The sequence below is a fragment of the Anser anser genome (genome assembly GCF_964211835.1).
Source record: "Anser anser genome assembly, chromosome: 5".
Lineage (NCBI taxonomy): Eukaryota > Metazoa > Chordata > Aves > Anseriformes > Anatidae > Anser > Anser anser.
The window spans coordinates 52988186-53009795 of NC_139725.1; the positions used below are offsets into that span (position 1 = coordinate 52988186).

Genomic DNA, 21610 nt, shown 5'->3' on the forward strand with positions numbered 1-21610 from the left:
TATTCTGCACTAAGACTTAAGTTACTTCTCCCCACTGCAAATAATAGTTTCCATACTTTCAATACCTTGAGGGAGTTTGAAAATGACTAATTGATGGTTTTTCCCTGTTTTAAATCATTACTGTACTTTGGACTTAGAAATGTGTGGCTAAGTCAGCTAGTCATCAAGTGAGGAATTAGTCTCCCTAGTGCCAACAGTAAATTCTCCAGTTCACTCAGCAACCAGTTGAACAACCTCCTCAATATTTAACCACGTCAATTGTAAACAGGCAGATTCTATGCCTATGTTGTTTTCTCAGGAGAACCTAAACCTTCCTTGTCAAAATATGTGTGTTACAACGGACATTCAGCTGCCTCCCTTCTAATGATGAACTTCTTCGCATTGTATAAGACAATGAATGCTCTTGTCATGCATCCATTAAAACCCCATCCGCAGAGCCATGTACGGAGCAGTGTGGCTGGCTGGGAGTTGTGAACTTCCAAAGAACTTGTTTGTTGTGATGTTTTTTCGTCTCTGGAGTGTTGGATGCATAATATTTTCAGGTAACTCCAACTACTGTGTGATATTTAATCACCTCCACTGCCTCCCAGTAATCACTTTTATTGCATTATGCTAGTCAGCATATTCTGTGCACTTTAATATACATGAGGATGAGGGAGGAATATTTTTCACTGAAGGCTTTATGGAAAATTTTGCATTTATTGATTTCTGTTAAAAAAAACTGTTATTCTTAGAAAATTGATGAAAATGATTGCTGTGGCCATATTTGTTCAAACAAACAAATAATACAGTATAATGACAACACTATCTCTCATTTCCACATTTCACCTGAAGAAGGAAAACATTTGATCTGGAAAGCCTGTGTACTACATCAGTCTGCAGGAATATCTTTTATTCATGTGTATTAAAAAAATATGCAAAGAGTTTGTACAAGTTGGGTAGGCAAAAAATAAAAAATAAAAAAATATATAGTTTGACAAAAATAAAGCAAACTCATCCAAACTCATCTCATTGCAGATTTGGGACTTCTGGGGCCAAATTGTCAGAAGCACTCCTGCTATCCTTCTTCAGAAACATGCTGGAAAATTTTATGTATAATTTTTCACCAGTAAATTTTTGCATTCCAAACAAAGCTTTTCATGGGGAAACTATGCCATGCATACAGAGCAAGCCTCACACAGCTGATGATTGCAAATCATCTATTCTTAGTGTTCATCTATTAAAAACTATGGAAAAAAGGAATAACTGCACTAATGAATTCAAATCATGTGGCTCCTCTAGTTTCCTACAGCACTGTGCATGCTTTTTCCAAGCTTTGTGAACACAAGAATTGCTCATTCAAAACTACGTTAGGAAAATGAAAATCACAATCAAAATGTAATTGTTGATGTAAAAACATGAGTCTGCTGCCTTGCAACACATTTTCTTATCTGAGAATATACATGTCTCATGATACATTGCATCACAGCACAACTACTTCAACATCTCAGCCTTACGTGGCCACCAATTAAGAAGAATTCTTGGCATGAATGGTGTTCTGCCCGAGGCCAGGTCACTGTCTGATGTAAAAGACTGGAGCTTCAGGGCACTGGCAGTTCTGATCCTCTGTTCTGTACAAGCTGAATGAGCTGATCATTACAGAAACCTTGTGAGCCAAGGTGCTGTTATCATCTCCGTTTTACATATGGGGATTGAGGTGCAGTCAAAAGTTGTCTTTGAATGTTCCCTGTGAAAAACCTAAGGTCTGATGTTTTGAGTGGGATTAAAATTTTGCAGAACTTTACACATTTCCATCACAGCTCTCATTGACTTCAACATTGCTTACCTGCAGTTACCAGTTACTGTGAAATCGACAGTTCAGAATTACCAGGAAGCCTATCTGGGGTGTCAACAGAGTGTTCTAGCAGCAACACACCCCTAATAATAAATCACAGGTGAAGGAACAAGCTTGCTTTCTCTTTGGAAAAGGGGGGTAGGGGAGTGGGGTAGGGATAGGGGGGACACAACCTACTACCTCTTCTCCTCTTCTATATTTAAATAATAGAGTGATTTTGATTCATCTTTTCACTAACCAAAAGTAGTATCTTGACAATTTTAATGGGCTAATTATACACTGATGGTCATCTAGAAATGTGCTCATTTTCAGGTCTTTATGTCCTGACAACTCTAAGAGTTATCAGCTGGAAAATTGGTATGCAAACACAGAATTTCAATCACTAAAGCCCTGAAGGAGTGAGTTTGACTATCCTGAGGTTCTGCCTGTGCTGTCAAGGGAAATAAAAGGTTTTTGATTCTCTTGGTCTGGGATCCAGTCAGTGTCCTGATTAGATCTGCAAAAGCAAAAACCTTTGCCAATATATTAAAATGCACGATCAGAGCCCTGAGATTCTCTGAGATTAACAGTAGTTCGCAAGGGTTTGCACTGACCTTTGTTTCAGTCTCAATTTGCATGAGTTTGCAACGTCTGCATTTTGCTCTGCCTTTCTGGTTGGAAACCTTGAATCCCCTTGCCAGAGCCTGGAGATGGTGAGAGAGCTCATCTTAACCCCAGCGTGCCATTCACAGTGTAGCTGCCGGTATTGCTTGTGCATGAAACCAGTGCTGACAAACAGTATTGATGTAAGTCTCTTGAAAGTGTTCTTCCCATGAAATACTGTGTCTGTGAGGGCTCAAGATGATCCTCTTGGCTTGGTGTCTGCCTATCAGTACAGTGCAAGGATGGCTCCTAGCAGTTCAAAGGCAGATGCTAGGTCATAACTCATTTGTGGTCCTACCTACAACATCCCTGTCTACTCCACCACGTCTTCACCATCTTCTGGTTGAAAAGTGAACTTGCAGATACATCCCTTGTGATACACAGATATATTAACTCACATTGTTCTACTGGTTCATCTCCACAAACACTGATAACCCATTCAGGTAGCACCACATAACTTGACAGCCTGGGTATTTGAGATAACCTACAAAACATGATGTTTTCGCCAAAGAAGAAACAGGACACAAGGGAGAGAAGATGAGCCCAAAATATCTCAGCAGTAACTGTGAGGCTCACAGGACTGTCCAGTTTGGTTCTGTCTCAGTAGGTTGGCCCATGACTCATAAATGTTCCTGACCTTTATTTCATACTTGAGACTTGCAGGTAAACAACCTGCATTGTGTGCATGGATCATAGAGTAAGAAGGAGAACAAGGGGAAGAACAGGTTGGAAAGAAAGTCAGGAAAGGAATGGAGCCTTATTAATAATGAGTGAAAGAGAATTGTACAGATCAGAAGACAAAATGGTAAAGAAAGGACACGAGAAGTGGGCAACGAAGTCCTTCACTGCTACATACTGGTAGGCCTTATTTTCCATTTATCAAGTGCCTGTCTCCATAGGGTAGGAAGGCAGGGTCACTGAAAAAGCTGCAATAAAATGAAAAATGATTCTAAATTGAAATATATCTCTGTTAATTGTATAACAAAGACTACAGTAGCCAGAAATGAAATAATTTTGATATTTTCAAAAGAAAAAAAAAATCTTTCTCAATCACAACTCCTAGAATGAACCTTAATAACATTGGTCCAGTTAATTCACTCATGTGTTCTAGTTCTTTCTTGATCACATCCCAAACCCATCCCTTGGGTTGGTGTCATTCAGCAAAACCAGGCTGTGAGTTGCTGCCCAGAGGGGAGTGAAATGGGGGGCAGCATGTGCAGGTCTGTGAAGGGGCAAATAAGATATGATGACAGAGCCTTTGGAGATGGCTGTATGATTCTTGCTTAGAGCATATTTGGCCCCTAGCAGGGCCCTGACTCTCATACACATTAAAATTCACACACACACACAAAAAAATTTGGAAAGGGGAAAAAAAAGGATTGGAAAAAGTAATGTAATACAGTCTGATATTCTTTTTCATGTTACATTATCCTGCCAACAGATACCATCAATCACAGGTTTTAAGAAGCACGGTGACATTCTAAATGGTCTATGAATATTACTTTGAAAATGAAACTAATTCCTTGGATGAATTTTAACTTCACTTTCCCCCACTGCCACTTTTACTTTTAGAGAACTCTGACTTTCTGTCTCTCTCTCTCCCCCTGCTCTTTCTTTTTCTCAGGATTTCTGTGGCCACTGTCATCGCAGACTGCTCTAATTAAACTAACGAAATAGTAGTAGAAGTACCATAAAGAAGTTTCTGTGTGGTATTTTACAGATTGCTTAGAAAGGATTTTAAGCTGAATGAGAGATATAAATAACCACAAAGCAACCTGGTAATATTTGTAACCACTCTTCAGTAATTTTAAATCATCAATTTACATAATACTTCTGAGTACAAGATTTTAATTGAACTCTGTAAAATAAGCATGATTTATGCCTGCTATATGACAACACTCCAAAAATCCCCAAACCGAAATCCAACATACGAAACATTCACCTAGTCCTTTTCAAATATTTGAAACCAATTTGGACCAATTTCTCTATTTGTGTTGGCTCATTGCACAGAAGTGAACTACCAATGAACTGTTTATGGCTTCCAAATTATCATCTCTTCCACTGGCCTCACACAGGATATGGCAGCCTGGGGAAAACTCTATTAAGCAGATGTTGTCTATTGACAATAACTCCAGAAAAGCACCCGGGACATGTGCATAACTAAGTCCATGGCATTATGACCCTTAAGACTCCGCACAGATACCAGATCTCTTTGGGGGTGTCTCCTGTGTACTCAGGGACTCTGGGGAAAGTGACTGTATCTTTAAATCTTCTTTTTTGAGGACCAAGTGCAAAGGATTTTGTAGATACAGAGTTCTAACCAGATTATGTCTGTTGGTCCTCGTATCTTTTTTTTTTTTTCCTATTTATTTGCCTATTTTCTAATTCTTATATGGAAAGGAAAAAGGTCTGTTTGCCTTTTGTGAGTTCTGACAGGAATACCGTCGATTTCTATGTATTAGTCTTTGCTCAGGCTACCTGTATGCTCAGGAGCTTGGGTGGTGACTGCTCTGTGCTAAATTGCACCTGATACAGAATGGAGGACTTGCTTGACAACTTCTGCAAAACCTATAAACTAAATATAGATGCTGAGATGGTTTGGACATGCACACCTATCTCTAACTCTAATCTACATGTACATGTAGACACATATGTACATGACTGATATACAGGTTAATAGGTATGATTTTAAGAACAGTGCATTATTCCAATAATTAGTCTTTTATTTTGAATGCCTTGAAGCTAACTAACTTGCTGAGAAGACTTTTCACATGGAATGACAAGACAGAGTTTACAAATGTTGTGTGCAAGATCTACAAATTGTTTGAACCACAAAGGCTCTTACTGAGCATGGAGCCTAATGTCTGGGTTTCTTTCTAAGAGCAAATATGCAGGAGGAATTTTCCTCTTTTGACACTGAGCAAATACAGAACTTTGTTACATACCTTATTGCAAACCACAGTCAGAGAGGATTTTATAGTATTTGCAGTCTGCCAGGGTGAGTGATAAGCTAACCCATTTCATAATTTTAAGCCTCACCTTTCTGCAGGGTGATCTATCCCCCTCTGCTCAGGCAGGCTGCCAAGCAGGACAATTTTTCAGACATGAACTCTACAGTTATACATTCATATAGCCATCCTACTTTGCCCCTTGTCACTGTCCTTTGCATGTGGAGTTACTGGTTTTTATGTGGGCAGTATTTTTTTCCATGGGCGTTGATGGACAGTCTGTGCACTTGCATATATTTTTTGCAAGCAAATATTTAAGATATCCTGTCCTTCCCTGTTGATAGTCAATTTTCAAAGGTGCTTATCTTTGTTAAATTTAAATCCGTTTTGTCTGAGTGTAGTCTCAGATACCAACCGTTTGAAGCTGATGGAGAAGCCATTTGTTAACATTCAATACTGAGATGACTTTTATAACCTGTGGATAGACATTTCAAGACAGGAAATTTATATTTGTAAATTTTTATTTTTTATTTTTTATTTTTTTTAAACAGTACAGAGTATATTATTTCAGGGCCTCAATCCTATAGTAATTATTTGCACTGCCTTAAGTACTGAGTGAATTTTATATTTGGAGGTCAGAACATGTAATTAGAAAGTACATGATGCTTCTGGCCTTCAGTGTTCCTAAAGAGGGTGTAACTGGTATAGATCCACTGAAAGCAGTGAATTGTTATTATTTACCTAATAGCTGAGCCTTGAAATCCCAAGTGAAATTGAAATCCAGTTTTATTATAGACTTGAAGTGCCATGAGGCAGTTGGTCTCCAAAGAATCTCCCTGTCGAAATATGTGAGGAAAAAAAAAAAAAAGGAGAGGAACAGACAGACGTAGGAGATAAAAGTCTTTCTCAGGGGATGCCTAGATTTTCTGAGGCCTGGCATAGTGTCTTAGTCTCTGGGTAATGCTGTCTCTTCAGCCACTGTTTGCCAGTTTACACCACTGCAAGATCTGATCTCATGAATATGTTTCTAGTCTCTTTTCATAGTAATGCTGAAAAACTGCTGTTCCCAATGAAGTCAGTGGGAGTAGAGGGAATGTAATATCTTAGGATCATAGGCTAATCCAGGCTGGCATGGACCTAAGGAGGTCTCTAGACCAACTGGCTGCTCAGAGTAGGGTCAGCCATGTGATCAGACTAGGTTGCTCTGGGCTTTGTCCAGTCATGTCTTGAAAACCTCTGGGACAGAGACTCCAGGCAACCTGCTCAAATGCCTGAGTGTCCTCACAGGGGAGAGGTTTTTGCCAGTATTCAGCCTGAGCTAATATTTGAAGTTAGTAATTTAGCCAGTGGAAAAAAATATATATATATTTTGTGAAGTGGAAAGGGTATGTGAATTCAGGCTACATTTCATAAATGTATTTGGCAAAAAATAAATAAAAAATAAAAATAAAAAAGTATCTGAAGCATGGAAAATAGCTTCCTTAAGTATTTTCAATTCAAGTCTCTTCGCGGCTAATTTCATAACAGAACACATGACCTAGGACTGATCTACCTACTGTGAGAAGGGAGTTTGTATGTGCTCGTGTGTGTGTCTGGGGAAAGTGGGGTCAGGCCTAGTACTTAACCACTACACTGCTTAACTACTGTATACTGACTACAATTCAGCATGGTACTGAAGTGCCAGAGCTAGATGGGACTAAACTAGCAATAGAACCATAAGAGGCTCAGCAGTAGCTCAGGTGCATCCTGAGTGTAGTATAGCTGTGCTGCTTTCAGACCGTGAATTTTAGCTTGTGCCTGCCCAATTATAGATGTCACTTGGCTCTTCTCCATCATTGAGAATAGTCCTCTATTACAGCATATCTAACTGGCAAGAATCAGGAACATGAGCATCCGTATCAGAGGAGTGCTAAAAATGCCTCCCCAAAGGTGTCTCTAAGAATATTTTAGTCAGACTGAAGTAATCTTGTGCCACCCAGAACAATCAAGAACTCAAAGCCCTTAAGGATTTAAAACTTGTCTCTCCCATACCACAGAGTAGCCCCTCAGCACTGGTCTCATGGGCAGAGCGATAGTCCTTTCTGGGTTTTGCAAGTAGTAGTTGAATCCCATTTTGAAGTTAGCCTTTCGTTGCCTAAGTTCTGTCATTAAAAATAACCAAAATTTAACTGAAATATTTTGTTCCAGGCCGAAAAAAAATTTTGTTTCGACCAGAAATAATATTATGCAAACTGCCAAGAATACTGAAAAATTATAATTTCAGGATGACCCAAAACAATGTAGCATGTCCATGCGAACAGTGATGGATTTTTTGGAAAAACCAAGAAGGTGAAAAATCAGTTAGTTACACAGATTTTAGCCTCTGTCTCCTTGAAGCATAAATTATCTGTAGATCAAAGAACAATGTTGAAATGTTTTAGTCCCAAAGTTCTCACTCTTTCAGGAATATATGATTATGCCAAAAACATTAGCTATAGTGGACATTACTTAGCCCACACTGTAAATGAGATATATGTAAGTATACCAGATAGCTGTAAAATATAGAAACAGGCAGACAAGATTAGTATTAATGAGAGGTCCAACCTTTTAATTCTTTATTTCTCTAGTTAACCACTCTGTGCATTAATGACTATGGAATATTTTATGAGTCATCTTCTACTATGTTCACTTAATGCACTCATCATTCTTTCATCTAAAGGTAATTGTTTTCACACAGGTATGGTTTGCTGAGTGTTGAAATAGCAGTCAAGCAACACTGATCCCCCCTGCTTGATTTTATTCCTGTTTGTGAAATTAGAATCTAGAAACTTGGTTGTTCTTTTGGGGCAAATCCAAAGCATTACATTTTGTGACAGCTTGCACCACATTACTTACATACCAGAGCCCATAGATCCTGTGCAACCCATGGAAGTGGCTGATTTGAGATTAGAGCTCCTCTTTGATTGATCTAGAGTGGCACTTTGCATGCAAGGATGGGGATGGAGCTTGCCATCCTTCCTCTCAGAATAAGGAGAGGCTTTTTTGACTTTGCTGAAGTGAGTTCAGAATCTCTTCTATTCTCATCTTCCACCTGAGTGAGGGGCTTGCATAGGCCCCTTTAAGCATCTTGAGCCATGTCTGCAGCCTGCCTGGTGTTTTGCATCAGGAGGTGCAGGTCCAGTATGATCCTGGTAACAAAGGCACTCAGACTCTGTAAGTTATTATTTAAAATGCCATTTATTAGAACTAACAATATAAGAATAGCACAGATAACCTTACGTTCTTTTAGATGCTGGACTGCCCTGAGCTGTTTAGCATCAAACAGGACTCATGCGCAGCATACCATGCAGACTCCATCCATAGCAGAGATTCCCCCCTTTTGGTCTTTCAATATATTACACGATTTTCTTACAAGGAAACAATTCTATTTATCATTTCAACAGTCAAACAGAATGGATGTTCTCATGAGAACTTCTTGCTGCACTGTTAGATGAAAGCAGAGCCAAACAGGTGGCGTAGTTGCTCCTACCAAGTGGGAGCTGCCTGCAGGCTCCTCTGTTACAACGAGCTGGTGTAGTTTATCCTGTGGGCAAGGGATTTTGCAGAACAACACAGGTCTGAAGGCCACGCTATATGTGCAGCACAACACAGGCATGGGTGTACTCAGGTTAACATTACTGTGGGTCACCGACTCCTCAATGTACGATGGTCTTCTGGTCAGGGTCACTACATCTTGCTGGCTGTGCCCCTCAGGCTGTTGGGACCTGCAATGCCTAAATGCTATTCCTTGCAAAATCTCTGCCTTTCTTCTCCCTCCTTCCCTCTCTCTCTCTTTCTTTTTAATCAGCTGAAACCAGCCCTCCACACACACCATTTCTTTAAACCGTAATGTCTGCCCTCTCCCCCAGTGATTCCTTTCCTGGGCAGCACTAAAACTGAGAGGGCAATTTTCACAGGTGTTGGGTGGCTTCTGCTCTCTACTACATTTGGAAAGAGTTGCAAAATCTCTGGACTTCTGCTAATGCAAACCCCAGAAGGGCCCTTACAGCAGCAGCATAGAGCTACTCAGTAAATGTCAGATTAAGAGTCTAAATGCTTTTCTGTTGTGTATTTACCAAGGCCCTCCGATGTTGTGTGAAAACAAGTTAAAGCACATCGGGCAGTAAGGAATAGTGAACTTTATGATTGCTGGGTATCACTGGCTGCTAATACAGCTATTAATTGTTGCACTGGTTTCTGCTTCTAACCAATTGTGTGATACCCAATAAATGCTTCATAATAGCACTTCTAGCAGTTTGTCCTACTTTTGAGGTTAACGACCAGTGAGATGATAGGAAGTGATAAAAGTATAAGTATGTAAGAACAGCAGCACTGAATATCCTTCCTTTACCAGACTGTGTGCAACCCTCCTCATACCTTTCCCACGAACCTCTTGAGAAGATTTTGTTATGCAAGTCTGCAAGATGTGGTTCACACGGTAATGGATAGAGTCAGTTAAACTTCAGGGTGTCTCTTATTCTTACAGTTAGTTACAAAGCAAACATATTTTTTTTTCCAAACCACACCATAGAGATAAAAATAACAGATTAAAATGCAGCAGGAAAAAAAAAAAAAAAAAAGAAGAAACAAAGAAAATAACTGGATAAATTGCAGAAAAATTGTTATTCATAGAAGAGCTACTTCAGGTACTACTGTCTAATTTTTCATCATAGACAAGCAAAACAAAACAAAACAAAAAAGGAAGAACAGTAATATACTACATTCAGTGCTTGAGAAAGTTGATTTCTGAGATATGCTGGTAACATTCCCCCAAAGCAAATAGAAAAGACCATTAATGACTTTTGTCATTGAATTTTGTCATTTTGACATTTGTCATTTTGTCAAGTTTGTCTTAGAATTTTGGTGGAAGCTCTAAGAAAGAGAGAAAGAGAGAAAAGAGAGAATGAGGAAAATATGAGAGAAAGAAGGCTGAATTACATTTGATATATTTAAAGTCCCATCAAGAAATATATATATATAGCATAAATATTTATATACTCAGTATATTTCTTGAAAATTAGGGGCCAAATTCCAGTATTATGGTAGTAAAAAATATTTAGGCACAATGTTAAATAGATAGAAAGAATGCAAAAATTGCAATTATTTTAACAACAACAACAAATTATCAGGCTTTTGTTTCTGACTTTGTGTGCCTATTGCACTTGCCGTGTTCTTATTTATGCTTACTTTGGGTATATATCCATTCCTTTAATGAAGATTTTGTAATGAACTACAAAGAACAGAGACATATAAAGAAATGCAATGAGCAGCTCTGCACAGGGGCCAAAATCTGAGTTCAAAACTAGCCAGTAATGGGCCAGGATGGATTGCTTGGATAATACTGGGTAAATCTGAGATGTCACTATCATTCAAGAGCAGTATACCCAGTTTTGTGAGACATTCAGGAAAGAAGCTTACTGACTTCTCCAGGTTAATTAAATTATGCAGGTCTTCCTGCCTCCTATCTTCTGAGGTATTTATACATTTGTAATCACAAATGCACTTTGCTGTGCACCAACTTACATTCCAGAGAGTGAAATATGGACTGCTTCTGGTAAGCTTACACCAGGCAGCTAAGGCATTTTCAGTATTTTCAAAGGAAGAAGTGAAAACTGTCCTGCTTCCCGTTAGCCTAAAGAAGCCAGCATCAGTGTTGTACTTGAGAGCTTCTTAGACTTCCACCGTCATTGTGATGAGTTAGTTAAAATGTGAAGTTCTTTTTATGTCTGTATTAGTACTTACACTAGGGCTAGAACTTGCTTTTATAGAGGCTGCACTGCCTATTATGATAACTAACAGTATGCTAATGGTAGATTAAAAAGCATAGTTTTTTTTTTGTGGTTGTTGAATTTTTTTTTAATTTGTTTTGCTTTGTTTTGTTTTCCAGTCACTGGTGGAAATTACATTATTAGCCTGTTGAAATGCTGTATCTATTTAGCAAATCACAGTTTCTCCAATGATTAATACTAGGGCCAGCAAGTCCTTTCACTTAGAAAATAATTCTGTATACTATTGCTAGTTATGTCTTTATCTTTGAAATAAATATTTCCACTTGTTGGAAAAAAGAAAGAAAGAAAGAAAGAAAGAAAGAAAGAAAGAAAGAAAGAAAGAAAGAAAGAAAGAAAGAAAGAAAGAAAAGAAAGAAAGAAAGAAAGGAAGAAAGAAAGAAAGAAAGAAAGAAGAAGAAGAAAGAAAGAAAGAAGAAAGAAGGAAAGAAGGAAAGAAGGAAGGAAGGAAGGAAGGAAGGAAGGAAGGAAGGAAGGAAGGAAGGAAAGAAAGAAAGAAAGAAAGAAAGAAAGAAAGAAAGAAAGAAAGAAAGAAAGAAAGAAAGAAAGAAAGAAGAAAGAAGAAAGAAAGAAAGAAAAGAAAGAAAGAAAAAGAAAGAAGAAAGAATGAAAGAAGAACAGAGCAGAAGAAAAGGTGAGAAAGAAAGGAGACAGAGACAAGGAAAGAAAGAAATATAAATAAATTTAAAATATATAAAGTCTTTTTGCTGCAATTCCTTCTCTTCAATATGTTTGCCAAAGTTTCCAAGTGATGTATTTCATGGTGACACGTCACATGTTGTGTCAGTCATACTGCATTACATTAGCAGATGTGACTGACAAACCCCAAAGTGACAGCACAATGCAACACATCATCAAGAAAATTAGAAGAAAAAGTTTCCCCAAAGTATAATGAAAAAGATGCTCTTAAATATTCCTCCTAATGGTTCTCTCTCTCTCTTTTTTTTTTTTTTCTTTTTTTTTTCCTGCTAAATGCTGTATGACTGGTGAGACTTTTGTGAATCATTCACAGGAGATACTTGAGTTTTATTTAAAACTGAGTGTCTGGGAGGTGAGTAGAAGTGTAAGTATGTGTGTTGTGGAGAGATGAGATCTCCAAAGGTTTACAAAATAGTATGTTTTCATATAATAAGTTGTATTTGAGGCTGGTTTGACATATGTAGGTGAGTTGTATGTTCTCCTACAAATTCTTCATACCCCATCTTTTTCCTCTTAACATTTCAAGCAAGATAGGTTGTCCTAACATATTGCAGACAGATGTGAACACACACTGTGCTAACTTTAAGCTGCCCAAAAGCTGGTTAGCATGGGAACCTGCAGAGAGGCATAGTATTGCAGCCTGGTCTCCCTTTTCTTCAAAGCAGTTACATAGCTGCATAGCTTTTGAGCAGCTGTGAGCACAGGCAAACTGAGCTTGAACTTTTAATCTGTTATCTCAGTTAAATTCATCTCCATGACTGAAAATTTGTTCCTTTTGTCTCCTTTGAAAGACATACCTAGCTGCAACCTAACATGGGCCTGACAAAAAGACCTGGGTTAGCTTAAACAGTTCTGGTAGAAGAGTCTTGATTTTTTTTCTAAGCCAGATCATACTTCTGAAACTGTATTTTTAGTCTATTATTGTGCTCATTATTATTATATTATTATTATATTATTATGTGCTCGTTATTATTATTATATTATTATGCTATTATTCTGCTACCTCCGAGGCAGAAGTGTGGTAACACCCTCAGTCCTTGTATAACTCTGACAGTGCTCTGGACACTTGTATTTTTGTGTAGAACTCTACCTGAATTCTGTAGCACCAAGTCAGGGAGGGAAGTATACCAGTGTGGTATTAATCAGAGGATGACATCTCTCTCAAGAAAAGTCCAAGTTGACAATGATGTGTCTAAGTGGTAACAAAAGAAGGATGGACACTTTTTCCCTTCATTGAAGTCTGACTACTATTGACAGAGTTTAAATCTTTAATTTTACAGGGTTAATTTAAATTGACAAATATGACCTTTAAGCTGAAATAGGCAGGGTCATGCACTGGCTGAATGCATTCAGTTAAAGTAACACCATTTAAATTGGGACTTAGACTCACTAATGGATTTCTGTATAAACTGAACTGTCATAACTGTCTTTGGACATGGTTAGACCAGTCCAACTGCATGTGAATGAGATATTCACTCAAGATGTAATAATTAGTGTTTTAATCATATACAAATGCTGTTACCATGAACCTGGCTCAGCTGAGCTGATACATGTTAACATGTTGAGCTATGACTACTCAACCCTATGTCTGAGCTTTCAAAATGTTTTTTTTTTTTTTTTTTTTTTTTTTTTTGTGCATGGAGACATGATTTACATCATATGTAAAGAGTACCAGTAGGGTTACTAGAGAGCAATCACAAAATAATAGAATAGTTTGGGTTGGAAGGGACCATTAAAGACCAGTAAGTTCCAACCCACCAGCCATGGGCAGGGACACCTTCCACTAGATCAGGTTGCCAAAGCATCATTCAGCCTGGCTTTGAATAATTCCAGGGCTGGAGCATCAACAGCTTCTCTGGGCAACTTGTTCCAGTGTCTCACCACCCTACTGTATCAGATAACGTCAAGAATTTCACATGATCACTTTTGAACAAGTCTGGCAGTCTGTCACCCAGCTTTTACAAAAGCAAGCACTTACAAAAGACCACAAGGTCCAGACAAAGTGTAACCTGCAGTCAAACTTTGTATATAGTGTTATGCACAAAGGATTTAGTTGGCTGTAGGAAAGTCCCAGCCATGCTCAAGCCAGCCAGGAATAAAACATAATGTATGAAAATTCCTTCTGTTTTGGGATCATCATCTGATTTACTGAGCTGGGACAATGGGCATGCATACATATGTAGCCTGATCCTTTTAGATACTAACTAAACTTTTTGATGCACACAGTAAGTAATGGACAGGATATTGTAGGATTAAGCCTTAGATGTAACATTCAGCTGCCTGAAACTGATGTGGGCAGATGACCTATCTTAGTTCTCCATGCCCTACTTAATCTGCGTGGATATATGAAAAGCCATTCTTTCAATTCCTGCCCACAAGTTATTCTCACTCCAATTTCAACAGGAGAAATTTCTATTAACTTCTCTGCTTGAAAACATCTGGCCAAAAATATTATGTAATATACATATTTTATTGTGAAAACATGTTGTCCTCTGGTTTATAACAGGAACTGATAACCACTGGACATATGTCTCCTAAGCAAGCTGGGTTCTTTTATACCATACACAGCCTCTACCTTCCAACAGTGTGTTAAACAAAGAGGGTTTGCACACTTTCATTTATTGTGCTGGACAAAGCCCACACAGGCTAAAGTACCAGTGAAGTCGTTAAGGGTGCACGAATTCAGGGTGGAAAAAAGGTTAAGAAAAAAAAGAAACACTGCTTCAGAAGACCTTTTCTTTTAAGTAGTCCCTGTTCCTTGTCAAAAGCTTTGGGATGGATGGCCTATTCTGAAATCTTTTCGTGGATTTTGCATACAAATTCTGCAGATAGCAGAGGGAGAGGGGAGGGTCAGCACAGCAGGGCCTAAGATGTTAGGATGAATCTAAAGTTCCACTGAAAGATTCTGCCTGTCTAAAATAGAATTATTATTTTTTTTTAAACTACAGAGGAATAGATGGATATTAAAAAAATACCTACTGCTTCCTTTCTCTTGTGGCTGGCTGCAAAGAACCTGCATGACCGTAACTGGAGATGTGACAGATAATTAGTGTAGGGCAGACTTCAAAATGTTTGCAATATGCATCCAAAAACTTTGCATGCTTATCCAAACTTCTTTGGTCTAGAGACAAGGCTGACAGAAAAGCTTTCTTTTTAGGATATTCATGCCACCACCTGGTTGTCAAATAGTCTGAAACATTGCAAGAATACACTCCTGTGTGATATTTCAGTAATTAGGCCTTTGAGTTGTGTTTGGATTGGGGTTGTGTACATCAGCATAGTTCTAATGACGTCCGTTCAGGATCTGTCTCTTAAAATTCAAAGGGAAGTTAGAATAAAACAGCATCAATGCAGTTCAGTCCTTTTCTTTCTTTTTATATTCAAGGAGGGATCAGTCTAATTTTGGTTTAGTTTGAGGTTTCAGCTGCTTGGGCCAGTCATACAAAAAGTATCAAACAAAAGTCCTTGATGCAACAACTTCAGGAAAGTACTGATCTATATCAGTGAATATCACCAGAGCCACATATATACCATGAACAACCATATTATTGGGACTGTGCAATTGTGTATGGTGACCGTTTCAGCAGAGGTTTGAATTCTAGTAATTTTACCTCAACTTTTTTTTTTTTCTTTTTTTTTTCCTTGTTTCTTTGTTAGTTAAACCATTCTGGGTTTGCAATTTCTTCAATTCAAATAATAGTTCATTTAAAAATAACCACCCTCCTCTATCTCATGCTATACCCTGAATGACATCACTATGACTTTATACTGACTCTAAGGTCCAACTTTATTCTCCAGGTCACTGGACTGTTTGGGAACACCACTGAGGAGAGGTTCTGGGGCTTGTCTGGAAGAGCCCATGCACAGCCCCTCTTAGCCAGGTGAAGAGAAGAAAAACTCTGAACCACTAGCAGGTTAGCTGAAGGTTGTGGATGTGCATTGCAGCCTACACAGACAACATGAAAACAGATGAATGTATGACAGCAATGAAGGTCTGATGAAGAGCTAGGGTTTGCAGATTTGAAATAAAAGCCTCCACTTAAAGGTTAATAATAACGACAGTAAAGGATACTTCCCTATGAGGTCAATAGTGTTGCTGCAAACATATCCATAGCTTCAAAGCCCATCTTTACTGGAGGATGATGAGGAGAGAAAAACATAACTTTCTATGCCTAAAGGACACTGGCAGGTTCCAGAACTGGCAGGGAGTGCCACCTTGGTCTTTCAGTTGGCTGTCCTTCTACTTGAGGTTGTGAGTGAAGACCTGAGAACACCATGATGACCACAGTCATTGTGCAGCTAGATTTGGCTGAAAACCAAGAAAACTAAAGTTTTTCTTGTGTCTATATTGCTCTCTGGGAGTTTGGCTTAGCTTCATGTACCTAAGTGATCCCGGGACTGATTTCAAATTTGCAGCTGTTTTATTATCTGATTTTGGATTCCTTTCTAAAAGCTGTCTCATGTTCCACCTTGCTTGGTGACAACATAACCACAAAGGAAAGTTACCTGGTTTGCTACCAAAACATTTCACAAAAACTATTAGCCTCATTATCTGTTACATAATGGGGCAGAGGTATCAACTGGATAGGGTCCAGTTTAAATCTGCTTTAAAGTGTGTTTTAAAAGGACCTGGCTCCAATTGAAGTACTTTTAAAACATTGGGAAATTCTCATTTTGTGGGCCAACACTGTTCGATAGATGTTAGTGTTAAGGTCAGTATTAACAGAAAGCAAAATTCAGGGCTTTGTAAGGAAGCTATGATGTCTTTATTATTTATCAGTGGGGCAGTACCAAGGTTGGTTTTACAGTCATAACTGACTGCTGAAAGTCTGAAAAACAATGTTCAGGGATAGTAGAAAGGAAAGCAGGCTGTCATTTCTGCTATCCATTCCCCTGACCCACCACATGCTCACACGAAGATGTGATTTGTTTATCTGCATTTTGATTTTATTCAGTAGTCATTGTCTCTGAAAATGTGCAAATAAAATAATGAAGAACATGATAAAACAGAGCAGGAAAAAATCTCTCTCTATTTAAAGCAGCTGTTTGGGTGCCAGCTGCTTAGTAACAAATACATCTTTAATGAAATCAAACAATTCAGCAGGATTTATTGATTGCTAACAATTGTTTTAAATACAGTCTGGTAGGCTGGACTGTTTGCATCTTTTTTTGTCCAATTAGTTCAGTTGGTTTGAATTAGAGATACTTTGCTATTATCTTAAAAAAATGCAACTCACTACACAGCATATTATTTCCAACCAGAATAAAGTGTGGGAGAGATGCATAGAATAAAATATTTTGATGCTATTTAGCTGTTTAGAGGAAGGCAGCAGTGTGCCTTGTCAAGCTCTTTCACCTCAGCAACTGTAGTTCAAATCCATCCCGAGATCTTGAGTGAAGAGGATGTGGTGTTCTTTTCTTGGATCCTGTTGAACAGTGGAAAGGACAAGGACCCCTGTTTTTTTGTGGCACTTCAGAGCCAATTTTTGAAAGAAGGATAAGAGAGTCCTGTGGAAACTTAAATCTTAGGGCTGACCTCTATCTGCCTGTAGTTCCACTCTTGCTAAAATTGAGGGGAAATATATAAGCACTATTGCAAGCTGATGGACTAGATGGCACAATAAGTCCTTTTAGTCCTGTTTTCTATGAACTTATGAAAATGCACTGCTGACTACAAAATTGAAGAAGTTCTATTCCCAGACAAAGCGCTGATTTTTCATAGAATTACATATCAGTCATATCAGTACTAGTCAGAAATCCCTAAGCACCTAGCTATTTTCAATACACCTGCAGAACCATTAAAGTATTCATTAAAGGACTGATCCTGCAGGGCTTTTAGATTCAGCAAAGACTGTCTCAGGTTTCGTGGGAATTTTTAATATGAAAGGATTGAAGGTTTAGACTCAAACATGCATGCTGTATACAGCAGAAATATGTGAAGTTCATTGTTGGTGATTTCCACTATTTTTTCTCTGCTTCAGCGAGCATGAGAAATATTGTATTCTAAGTGTTGGACACACCTCACAGAACCACAGTACCAAGCTGAGATAACCATTCAAAAGCACATGCAGCTAAGAAAACAAATGGAGTAGATAATTGACTAAAAACACTAATGTGTTTTCCTGAATGATGTGTTTAGACAAACTAGTGCTGGCATATGATATATTGAAACTAAATGGTAGTTTGAAACTGTAGATGCTTGGGCCCCACACTGTGGGGTAAGGCTATCAAAATGTTCACAGATAAATGGCTTTGTTAAGTCTCTGCTCATATAACAGCTATCCACACAAGCAGACCTGTTGTTGTCATTATGGTTATTCAAGTGCATAAGAACTGCTGACACCAAGTGTGCAGAATGGGACTCATATATATTTTCAAACTAAATGGTTCACATGAAGCATACTGGTTTATCTGAGACTGACAATCCTTTTGGAATGCATTGTGCTTCATTCTGCATCCTTATTTTGTGTCAGGCATTTTAATCAGTGCATGAGAAAGGCAGCAGCATGCACCGTACACCAGAGAGCAACCCCGACCCACAATATCACCTGTTAAACTTGTAGTGTCTTTATATCAAGCTCCAGATCCATATCTTAATATACCTGTGTAGTCAAGAACATATTTTTCCATGTTACATGTAAGTCCCTAGTTCTTCCAAGCATTTTATCATAACAAAAGCTTGGTTCATTTTTTTCATATCTCTTCTAAAATAAGCAGAAATCTCTTGTTCACTACTGCACTACTGGTCAGGTGTTGTGGTGGTAGGGTGCAATTGTTATGTGGACAAATAAACTATGCTTTCTTTTGCACAACACGTCAAGCCCAAACCTGTCACCACCACGGCGAAGTTGGAGGAGTGGGGCATGCTGATATTCCCTAGCCTATTGCGTCTTTATAAAGTTTCAGCATCACTTCCAGCAGATTATCTGTGGTGTGAAAACAGCCTGGTTATCAGGTATGGCTTTTGTTTAACAGTTAGCTGACACTGCAAATCAGTAAGACCACTAAAACCACCAGCCTAGATCAGCACTTGATAACAAGTCATTGGCTATTGGTTTCAATATGCTTTTTAAAGGTTATGCAGAGCAGAAAATCATCTATTATAATGTATGCTACCAGTGAGGAAAGTCTGTTTTGACATCATGGGCTACTATTCACAACGATGAGTAGCTTTAACTGGGATTGTTGAAGGTTCCCACAATTGGCTGTGGCTCCTCTTTCCTTCAGAGGTAGTTGCTGCTGAGTTGCAGTTCACAGCTGGTTATTTTAGAATGGATCCTTGTCCTGAGCTCCAACTGTACAGGCATAGTAGTTGTTACGAGAACAACTATCATGTCATTGCAGTGGCAGAAGGATCCTCTGAGGGGGCTGTGGCATCCGGGTGTGAGTGAAAACCACTTTGACGATCAGATTATTGCTCATGTATCCTGACAGAAATAGTCAGTGCTTTGTAGAACTCCATTTTATATTCAAACAAATTAATTCAATTTGATGCAGTACTTGCAAGAATATATACTACAGTGTGGTTTAATGTTCACTGAGACTCTATCTCCATTCAGTGGTAGGTACTTTAACAGATCTTCAAAAGTACTATTATTACTATTACTACTATAGTAGAGGCCACAAAAGAGGGTTCAGGCTTCCTTGTGCCAGGCACTATACACTTAGTAATAAACAATGCTCGAGGTCAAGGTTTTACACATTAGCTAGACGAAAACGAGAGGGAAACAAAGGCAAAAGGAGACAAATTTATTTATTTATTTATTTTCCAGATGCATTCATGGAAAAAAAACCAAACTGAGCCTTGGAAGGAGTAGCCCAAAGACATCTCCTAGGATCAGCTATAAATTTTATTCACAAATCGTATTCAGTTGTTGACTGACCACTTATCAGAGGAGATAACTCTGCAAATTATGTCTTTTCTAAATTCTTTGGAAGAGTAGGAATACTATTATTGTGAAGACACAAGAACAGATGCATGCAATGAAATTAAGGCTTTCATTATTTTAAGACTGAATGGAATGATGTATGTAGTATTTCAAGTCCCACTGATATAAATATATAGTAGTATCAGCAGACCTACATGTGTTACAGTAATAAGATTTATAGTTCTTGACCTAGAGACCTGAGCTGTAGCTGAGTCCCTGTGGTGCTATAAGTTGGACATAAACATATTCTTACTCCTTCACAAGCCAAAATCAGAAAATATTTCTTTTCCAGTCTTCCTACTTATTTGAAGTAGAATGCAAATGAAAAATTTGGTTGAGCTGCAGCAAATACATTTGTTAACTCCTCTCCAGCTGAATATAGAAAACAGCTAATCTGACTTTGTGCAAATCAGTGGTATCTTGGTACCACTCAAAACAAGCACTTTTCTGTTTATTTATTTATTTATTTATTTATTTATTTTATTTTTCCTGCTGTGAAGAGAATCTAAACAGCAAAGTCGGGTAAAGCTCAGGAAAAGGTCCATGGAGAGCAAACATACAAGCAAAATTAAGGGGTGGAAGCAGTCTGATCAAGTGCAGACATCTGTAACATACACAACATCTCTCCTCCTGAAGCAGAAACTCAGATACATCAGACAAATTGTTTCCTAAAGATGCCTATTTCTCCCAGTTGAGTGCAGGGGTAACTGTCTCAGATGTAGGTGCCTACACTGCAGATCTTTAAGGTTAGATGAGAACAATGTGACATGTGACATGACCTGTCTCAGTTCTCAGCAGAGCTCTCTGGTGGGTTTAAGAACAAAGACATATCTGAAGCTCAGCTTGCAAGGAAAAGTGAGACTGTCCATCTGGACTTTTAGGTACATAATTTTGTATTATCTGTACCACTAAAAGAAAGGTGCAAACTGAGCTCAAAGTTGCTTGACTTTAAACATAAATAGAGATCTTGACTTGTTTCTTTCATGCGAGACAAAACTGAGAATCAACCTCAACTTTGCTCTTTCCTGGATGTTACATTCAGTGCTAATTTGAAAAACAATGATAAGAAGGTTCAAATGGAGAAAGGAAATGCTTAAAAAAGTACCTTTGACACCATGATTGTGTATCTGCACAATCACAAAGAGATTTTCTGTATGAAAAATGTGTGGGGATGGATTCTAAGCAGAGAGGTTTCACATTCCTTAAGCGTATGACTCAGAATGAAGCCATTTTAAATTAGAAATGTTTTTGTCACTTTCAGAATAGATGGGTGGGAAAAACCCTACTCCAACTTTCCTACACTTTTTTTATTTTCCCTTAATTCTCACTGTAGGTCATTTACCCCAAGCACTTTTGTTTCCTCTGTTTATCTTGTGTGTACATCCTCCACTTAATCCAGCACCCTTTCTTTTGTTCCTCCCTATCCTTCTTCTAATTTGTTCACTTCTTCCATTTTCTTCTTATTATAGATTTGATCCAAAGGCAGCTCAAGGCATGGGGAGACATTCCACAGGCTTTGGTAACCTTTGTATGAAGACTGCCCCTTGCAGTCTTCCTGTTTAACCATATTATGCCTTATTAACCTGCTATATTGATTTTCTCCAGTTTTCCCTTTTCTGGAATCTACTTCTGTCATTATCTTCGTTGTGCAACCAGACTAATTAAGCTGACATTCAAAGGCCTCTTTTTTTACTTGCAGATAGTCTTTCAAAATCACAAATCCTGGCGTTACCAGTGCCTTAAAGAAATACGAAA

General features: G+C 38.3%; 1 protein-coding gene across 1 annotated transcript in view; it reads left to right on the forward strand.

Moving 5' to 3' along the window:
- The window catches only part of LOC310900832 (uncharacterized protein), a 566674-nt gene that overhangs the window by 419789 nt on the left and 125275 nt on the right, over positions 1-21610 (forward strand). Inside the window, exon 24 of the mRNA XM_083839430.1 lies at positions 15726-15808. The gene's annotated coding sequence lies outside the window, so the exon portion shown is untranslated. The remainder of the gene's footprint in view (positions 1-15725; positions 15809-21610) is intronic.